Source organism: Camelus bactrianus, chromosome 18 (genome assembly GCF_048773025.1).
Source record: "Camelus bactrianus isolate YW-2024 breed Bactrian camel chromosome 18, ASM4877302v1, whole genome shotgun sequence".
Lineage (NCBI taxonomy): Eukaryota > Metazoa > Chordata > Mammalia > Artiodactyla > Camelidae > Camelus > Camelus bactrianus.
In genome coordinates this window covers 24761071-24768333 of record NC_133556.1, presented here as the reverse complement: position 1 = coordinate 24768333, position 7263 = coordinate 24761071, and the positions used below count along the sequence as shown (strand labels likewise).

Below are 7263 nucleotides of genomic sequence, written 5' to 3'. Positions count from 1 at the left end.
CCATTTCAAGATTTTGGTATCACTCTAATACTTACCATTATTAATAACAGCACTACCTGTACATTGGTGATTTTTAGTAGCCCTGCTTGTAGAAAACTACTTCTGTTTTCCAGTTTGCCTTTTGTTTGTAACTGCGTAACAACAACTCTTTGATCTGCTCAGGACCTTGGGTGTGCTGACCTTAGTCACATTTCCTCTCCCCCTCCCCGCCCTTCATGCCCTCTCTTCTCTCTCACACAATTGTTTTTCATGTCCCAAGGCTAGGGTCACTTTCATGCATACTTTCCTCTCTCTGGCTTCTTTGTTCTTCTGTTACAGATGCAAGGTCAATACCTCATGCTGGTTAAACTTGAAATGGATGCCAAGTTCATGTCTACACATGAAGGGTGAGCAGGTCAATACGACTGGGAAAAAACAAACACCCAAACATGGTGACTCATCTCATTTTAGATTTTAACCACATCCTTCTCGTGGTCCTCAGAAACCTCAAGTGGCCATGTTCCATTTCTCGAGACAGCTCATCATCAAATATTATCAGATAACGTCACATGTTTTCATCTTTTCTCAAATTCCAGTGTCCTCTCTCTCATTTTTATTTCAGCTATGATCTTGCTCCTTATTGCAATAAAAAACAAAAGCAGAGAAGGCTGTCATCGTCACACTACCAGAAATAACAACTGCTTGTATCTCTTTTCATAGTCTCTGTCTTCCCTCATATTAGAATAAATAAATTGTTCCTTTTCCTTTCAGAATCAAGCCTTCAGTTGGGTTTGTAATCTCTTCTCCTTCCCTGTGCCTGAGATACTGTTCTATAATTATTTCTTCTCTCTTTTGTTGGCCTTCTCTACTTGATCGTACTCATATAAACAAACAAAAAAAATACAAAATATTCCTTCTTTAATAAAACACCTTTTTTCACCTTTTAACAAACCCCAGCTATTGGAATGGTCCTCAGCTCCTTTTTAGATCATAACCATCAAATACTTGGCTACGTTTATAGCCTCCACCTCTTTACCTCTGATTCTACCTTGAACACACCACCACGTCCACAAAATGACCCTTGTGAAGATTACCACTAATGACTACGCTTCCTAAATGGTGAGTTCTCAGAACTCAAAACAAGATGAGCAGAAGCTCTTCAAGAATTATTATACCTTCCTTCTAGACACACTTCTTTCAATTAATTGCCAGGATGCTACCCTCTCCAAATGTTCTTTTTAATTTGTATGATATCTACGTGTGTAAATAAAAGATATCTTCTTAAAACTTAAAAGAACTACTTACTAGATTATAAATTTAACTAAACTTCTGCACAACACTATGCAAGAATACAAAATTTAACTCTGCTCATGTATGAATATTTACAGTTTGGTAATTGATAAATTTTCCAAGATTTATTTTAACTTTTGCAGTAAATGATAATAACACATCAAATAGTTCATTTTGTTATCAACGTCATTCTTTCTTACTTATTTTTGAAAGAAAATTGCATGTTTAATAGAGAAAGTGTCATAAGAGAATTGTTTAAATCTCCAAATAAGATCTCTAGTCAAAAGTCCCTACTGAATTCAAAAGACTTAAAATTTATTTTGCTCTAATCTTTAACATGAATGAGATTTTTTTCCCTCTATAATGCAAACAAATTTGGGGAAGCAGGGATAAGAATCACATCGTTAGACTGCTCTCTACCTTTCCTTTTATTTTCTGCAAGGATTCAGGTAGCAATAATGTAATTTAAGGATATCAAAAATCAATTGTTTTAAGTGGTCTATTCAGTTGATTCTGCCAAATATTCTGGCAGATTCACTCTACTTCCTTTGTGCACAACTTTTCTTTCTCTTTTATGTGGTACTCAAAAGGCAGATGTAATTCTGTATCTATGTTTATTTTTTTCCTAGAATTGATACCACTTTGTGGATATACATCCTTCTCTCGTGTTGGATCAGGTGCATTAAAAGAATAAGAAGAACTATGAATGGGTGCTAAAAATGTGACTATGAGATTAAACAAATAAAGAGGCATTCCCCATTAAGCATACTTTCTCCTCACTTAAAAAAACAAAAACTTTTAAAAAATAACATTTTTTATTTTAAAATTTCATTTTTCTGTTTTTTTTCACATTGAACTGTATATATATTCCATCCAGAAACCTCTAGAAAATAATAGATGCATACAAGTGGTTGACAGCAAAAGATCAATAAAACATTGAACAAAACTGTTTTTCATAAGATTTTATTTTGTTCTTTGACCAACAGAGGAATTGAGAGTGGAGGAAAGAAGCAGATGAGCTATTTGAATTAGAGAGTACTTAAATTAAAAACTAGAAGTTGAGTCCGTTAAAAAAAAAAGTTGACTCTGTAGATCATATGGCTATTTGGAAAAGTAGGATCCACACAGGGAAGAGCAAGTGCAAAGGACCTGAGGTAGAATCATGCCTCCTGTGTTAGAGGAGGGGCAAGGAAGCCAAGAGGGACGCAGCCTGCTGACCTGGAGCTGTGCAGGGTGTGATCCGTGAGGCAGAGAGGGGAGGGCAGATCATTGTCCGGGCTGTGACTTTTCTCATGCTGAACGTTACTCATTGTGTCTCCTCATGGTCATAGGACATTAGAAAACGTGAATTCCCCTTGAACACAAAATACAATGAAGCTTTTCTAGACCATAATTCCTGATCACAATCCTAAAAGTTCAGAGTTAGAAACTATATTAAAAACACTTAATCGTCCATAAATAAAGAACTATTTCCTAACTACGGATCAAAGAGGAAATTAACTATTGAATTTAAATATCTAGATAATAATAAAAAAGAATAGTAAAAATAACATGCATGGGTCACAACTAAACTATATTAAGAAAACAAATGTGTAAATAATTCACTATTTACAACCAGTATGCTTTATGTTTTACTGACTTACTATTTTAAAATAAAAATCTGAAAATGAGTGGGTTAATGATCCAATTTACGAAAAATATGAAATAAAAAATAGAAGTTAATTTTAAAAATCTAAAATAGTGAACTAAAAAATAATAATCAGCAAAAAGAGCAAAGGTTTTTAAAAATTTTGTTTCTTTATAACACTGAAACATACAAAAACCTGGAAAATTTAAATAAAAAGAAAATAAAAACATGATATTCACTATTGTAAAGATTTCCCCACATTTAAAATTATGCAAGTACAATTTAGAAACGTTTGTAGAACCAAAAATCGTGTAAGTTTTAAACTATAGATTTTTACGAACCGGAGGCGGTGGCGGCGGGACCCCCAGGCCTGCTCCGGGGACATGAAAGTCGGCAGCGCGTTCCTGGGCGGCGGCGGCGGCGGCAGCGGCCGGAGATGGAGCCCAGCTTCCCGCCGGGGATGCTCAAGTTCAACCACCGGCTGGCCCCGGTGGCCAGCTTCGCCCCGCCCGCGGGCACGGCCGCCGAGACTCCCCCCACCCTGGCGCCCACCTCAGACGGGACTTTCAAGAAGGAGCCGGCGGCGCCCCGCGCGGCCTTCCCGGCGCAGAGGACCCCCGGGGGCTTCCTGCAGTCGCCGGTCAGCATCAAGCAGGACAAGCCGGCCGAGCCCGAGGACCCGCCGGGCGCCCCCCTGCACCAGGGCTCCGGGGGCCTGTTCGCCGGGGCGGACGAGCGGGCGGCGGGGACCGGGGAGGCCACGGCGTCATCCAGGACCTGAGCGTCCTGCACCCGCCGGACCCGCACTCCCGCAACGTGCTGCTGGGCGGCGGCCGGACCGAGGACCCCCGTGGCCCCGAGGAGCCAAAGCCAGACGCGAGCGTCAAGAATGTGAAGAGGCCAAAGCCAGAATCTCAGGGAATCAAAGCCAAGAGGAAGCTGAGCGCATCTTCCAAACCGCCGCTGGTGGGAGACGGGGAAGGCGCCCTGCTCTCCCCCCGTCAGAAACCGCACATCTGCCATCACTGTAGCGCCGCTTTCCGGAGCTGCTACCACCTGCGGAGGCACGTCCTCATCCACACCGGGGAGCGGCCCTTCCAGCGCAGGCAGTGCAGCACGCAGCACGGGCTTCATCCACAAGTACCTGCTGCAGAGACACGAGAAGATCCAGTCCCGAGAAGACGTTCGGGCGCGCCGAGTGCAGCATGAAGTTCATCCAGAAGTACCACATGGAGAGACCCAAGAGGACGCACTGTGGAGAAAAGCCGAACCCGCATTATGTTTCCAGGCCCACATGTCCCCAAGCCGACCTCACGACCCTAAGCCCGCAACATGTCCCCAAGCACAAATCATCCCCTCTAGCCCGCATGATCTCCCAAGCCCACGTCATCTCCCAAAGCCTGCATCATCTCCCTTAGCCCACAGCGTATCTGCAAGACCGCTTCATCACCCCAAGCCCAAGTCATCTCCCATAGTCCAGTCATCTCCCCAAGCCTACATCATGTCTCCAACCCACATCTCCCCGAGCCCCCATCATCTCCATGAGCCCATGTCATCTCCCCGAGCCGGTGTCATGTCCCCGAGCCGATGCCATATAAGGGAGCCCACATCATCTCCACGTGCCGGGGTCATCTCCCTGAGCCCATGTAATCTCCCCAAGCCAACATCATCTCCCCAAGTCTGAATCATCTCTCCAAGCCCACATCATTCCAAACCCACATCTTCCCAAGCCTACATCAGCTCTCCAAGTCCACGTCATCTCCCTGAACTTGTCTTGTGTCCCCGAGCGGCGTCATGTCCCAGAGCCCGTGTCGTGTCAGTGAGGCCACATTATGTCCACAAGCCCCCAAAATGTCTGCGAGCCTGCATCATCTCCCCAAGCCCGCATCATCCCCCCAAGGCCAATAATTTCCCCAAGCCCGCATCATCTCCCCAAGCCTACATCATGTCCCCAAGCCCGCATCATCTCGCCAAACCCACATCATCTCCCCAAGCCCGCATCATCTCCCTAAGCCCAATCATCTCCCCAAGCCCAAATCTCCCAAAAGGCACATTATCTCCCCAAGCCCGCTTCATTTCTCAAGGATTCATCATCTAGCCGAGCCTGTGTCATGTCTGCAAGCCGGCGTAATATCTGCACACCTGCATCATTTACAGAGGCCTGCATCATCTCCCCAAGCCCACATCATCTCCCCAAGCCCACGTCATCTCCCTGAACCCGTGTCATGTCCTCGAGCCCAGGTTATGTCAGCGAGCCCATGTCATGTCTCCGAGCCTATAAAATGTCTGCAAGCCCGCGTCATCTCCTCGAGCCCCCATCATCTCCCTGAGCCCGCATCATCTCCCCGAGCCAACATCTCCCCAAGCCAACATCATCTCCCCGAATCTGAATCATCTCTCCAAGCCCACATTTTTCCAAACCCACATCTTCCCAAACCCACATCTTCCCAAGCCCACATCAGTTCTCCAAGTCCATGTCATCTCCCTGAACCTGTGTTGTGTCCCCGAGCCTGTGTCATGTCCCCAAGCCTGCATCATGTCCCCAAGCCGACATATCCCCAAGCCCACATTATCTCCCCGAGCCCTCATCGTGTTTCCAGGCCCACATGTCCCCAACCTGACCTCACCACCCTAACCCCGCTTCATCTCCCCAAGCCCACATCTCCCCAAGCCCGCATCATGTCCCCAAGCCCACAACATCTCCCCAAGCCCACATCATCTCCCCAAGCCCACATCTCCCAAAAGGCACATCAATTCCCCAAGCCTGCATCATTTCCCAAGCCCGCATCTTCTAGCCGAGCCCACATCATGATCCCAAGTTGGCGTAGTATCTGTGAGTCTGCATCATTTTCGCATGCCCCTGTCATCTCCCAGAGCCGCATCATCTCCCCAAGCCCGCATTATCTCCCCAAGCAACCATCTCCCCAAGCCCACATAGTCTCCCCAAGCCCACATCATGTTTGTAGGCCTACAGTTCCCCAAGCCAACCTCACCACCCCAAGCCTGCTTCATCTCAAGCCCACATCCTCTCCACAAGCACAAATCATCTCCCAAGCCCGCTTTCTGTCCCCAAGCCCCTTTCATCTCCCAAAGCCCGCGTCATCTCCCTAAGCGCACGTCATGTCTCCAACCCACATCTCCCCAGCCCACGTCTCCACAAGCCCACATTCTCTCTGAACCCGATAAAAACATTTATACAAAGCACATACTCCGACTGAGAGTTTCTCAAACCATGTCCCACTGTGACAAATGGCACAATTTATGAGCTCCCTTAATGATGGTTTAAACTTGTAAGTAAATAGCATAACTAAAACCAGATCAATGCAGGAGGCAAAGCCCCCATAATCCCCCCATACATCCTCACCTACTCCTTCGAGAAGTCTCCGCATCATGTGATTTGACCTCCCCTGCAAACCTGTGGAGTAAGCTGAAGCTATGTTATTTCCACATCTCAGAAGAAGAGCAGGAACACATTATTTGAGCCGAGGGACCCACCACCAGAGCACTGCAGGCGAGTAGGACCTGGTTTATAAGTTCCTGGCCCCGCCTACTGGGGTTTCTAAAAACTGAAGTTGAGTCGTATGGCGTTGAAGGAAGGAATCTCCCCCACTAAAATTATGAGGTCAATATGAGATGTCTTCTGGAAACACCTTTTTACTTTTAAAATAAAAAAAATTCCTACACTGGCTTTTTTCTTGCATTCTTTATTTCTCACAAACAATTCAGGTCAATGAAGGAACATGAATGTTAACATTTTCTACTTGGTATATGTGAAAAACATCCTTTTCAAAAGAAAAGAATTAATCCTTTGTGTTCATAGCCAGCAATCAAGTTAAGTCTAGGAATCTGAGAATCAATTACATTAAAGTAGTGCCTTTTCCTTCCCCCAAACAATGATTAGGAGGAAAATCTGTAAGCAGGGTTGTTTGAGCAGGTCAAGCAGCGGAGACTCACTGTGATGACCGCACCCACGGAAGCTTCGGAAACCCCTTCCTCGGGGAGTGTAGGAGCTGAATCATTGTGCTGGTTCCTGAGAACCCGCCAAGGCGGTGACCTCCAAATCCAAAGGTGATCTCACGGGGACCCGCGGCCCCTGCTGAGGGGCAGAGTCATGTCCTTGGACTCAGTGTGGGGCTCCTGTGCTCTGCTCCTGCTGAGTGCGGCCTGTCCTCGCTGGGGCTGTCACGGGCCCCAGTTCTCACCACTGAGTTCACCCCAACACACAGCCCCTGAAGTGAGCCTCCTAGAGGTCCCTGCGACAAACGTGAATGTGCAGGGGAGGGGAGGGAGAAGAAAAAGTGGGCAAAAGAGGAGGGTAGAAGTATGTTGATGATAGAAAAAAAAATACGGAGTTAAGAGTGGAACAA

At 46.2% G+C, this 7263-nt stretch overlaps 1 pseudogene; it reads left to right on the top strand.

The window, feature by feature from the left end:
• Nucleotides 1-2619: 2619 nt before the first annotated feature.
• Nucleotides 2620-6580, top strand: LOC141573920 (zinc finger protein 281-like; annotated as a pseudogene).
• The last annotated feature ends 683 nt before the right edge of the window (nucleotides 6581-7263 follow it).